The 1,427-nt window shown below is 42.3% G+C and overlaps 1 protein-coding gene across 1 annotated transcript in view; it reads left to right on the top strand.

Moving 5' to 3' along the window:
* Nucleotides 1–95, top strand: part of LOC138966535 (tubulin alpha-1A chain) — a 10,882-nt gene extending 10,787 nt beyond the window's left edge. The window contains exon 5 of the mRNA XM_070338800.1: nucleotides 1–95. This exon is cut by the window's left edge and continues 460 nt beyond it. The gene's annotated coding sequence lies outside the window, so the exon portion shown is untranslated.
* The last annotated feature ends 1,332 nt before the right edge of the window (nucleotides 96–1,427 follow it).

The raw sequence follows: 1,427 nt of genomic DNA, 5'->3' as shown, positions 1-1,427 counted from the left end.
GGTTTGAGTTGTGGTTTTGTGTGGGTGCTGATGAGATTTTTTCGTCGGCATCGCTGAGATTACAACTTGACTTCAAAAAAAGAAAACAAAAATTACCTTTGAGTTTTGGTATTCACTTGAGAGAGAGAAAAAAGAGAGAGAGAGAGAGTCACTCTGTGTGTGTGTGTGTGTGTGTGTGTGTGTGTGTGTGTGTGTGTGTGTGTGTGTTCATGTAAACAGCCAGGGCCTCTTTCTTCCTCCATAGTCTGCTACTGATGATCGTTAGAGAGAAATACTTTGGCGATCTGTGCTGGCAATTCCAACTCTTCCTCCTGAGCACATTTTAGTTCGCATCATGCATTTACCAAAGCACATGACTTGATAGACACATAGTAAAGACACTTCTTAAAACCATCCAACAACAAACATGTCGATCCAAAGAAAATAACGTATCGCTCGCTAGAAGTACGGATGGTGTTTTTCTGCTGATGCTTTAAAAAAAAAATGTTTTTAAGAAACTAACAGGTTATCAACCTCTTTTGAAGTCCAGATAACTTGATCAGTGGGGGTAGAGTTTTAAAAATAGTGGACGGTCCGATGATTCGCACTTCGAAGACAATTCCTAAAAGGTTCTTCCATACGATGTGAATGCGTGTTATATTGTGTAAAAAAATTCCATCTCACACGGCAGAAATTAATATGTAAAGCGCTTAGAGAACGTCAAGCGCTATATAAATCTCCCCATACAATACAATACGATGTAAACGTTTGAGCACACCACCACAAATCTGTCTAGGGGTGATAGCATCCTTCAACTCGGTCACATAACAACAACAAAATCAACAGTCTCTTTACTTCTAGTGATGAGAGAGAAAATTTTAGCTAAATTCATTTCAGTCAGTCAGGAAATTATTTTGAAAATCTACTCTGCAGCCAGGCTGTTGATTATTAGTATGTGTGCAAGGGTTTGTTTGTTTGTTTGTTTAACGCCCAGCCGACTCAGTGGCACGAAGGGCCATATCAGGGCGGTGCTGCTTTGACATATAACGTGCGTCACACACAAGACAGAAGTCGCAGCACAGGCTTCATGTCTCACCCAGTCACATTATTCTGACACCGGACCAACCAGTCCTAGCACTAACCCCATAATGCCAGACGCCAGGCGGAGCAGCCACTAGATTGCCAATTTTAAAGTCTTATGTATGACCCGGCCGGGGTTCGAACCCACGACCTCCCGATCACGGGGCGGACGCCTTACCACTAGGCCAACCGTGCCGGTCTCAGATCGGTGGTGGTGTAGGCTATATGATCCTTACTGAACAAGGGAAGCAAGGTATATCTTTATCAGCTTTTCCCCGTATAAACACTTTGAATAAAACAGTTAATTTCTGACAACCTATAATGAAGATTGTTAATGAAGACGCGGAAATTACGTTTGAAGTGACCAA

This window comes from Littorina saxatilis, linkage group LG5 (genome assembly GCF_037325665.1).
Source record: "Littorina saxatilis isolate snail1 linkage group LG5, US_GU_Lsax_2.0, whole genome shotgun sequence".
Taxonomy (NCBI): domain Eukaryota; kingdom Metazoa; phylum Mollusca; class Gastropoda; order Littorinimorpha; family Littorinidae; genus Littorina; species Littorina saxatilis.
Note: the sequence above shows the minus strand (reverse complement) of the source record. Positions and strands in the feature narration are given on the sequence as shown.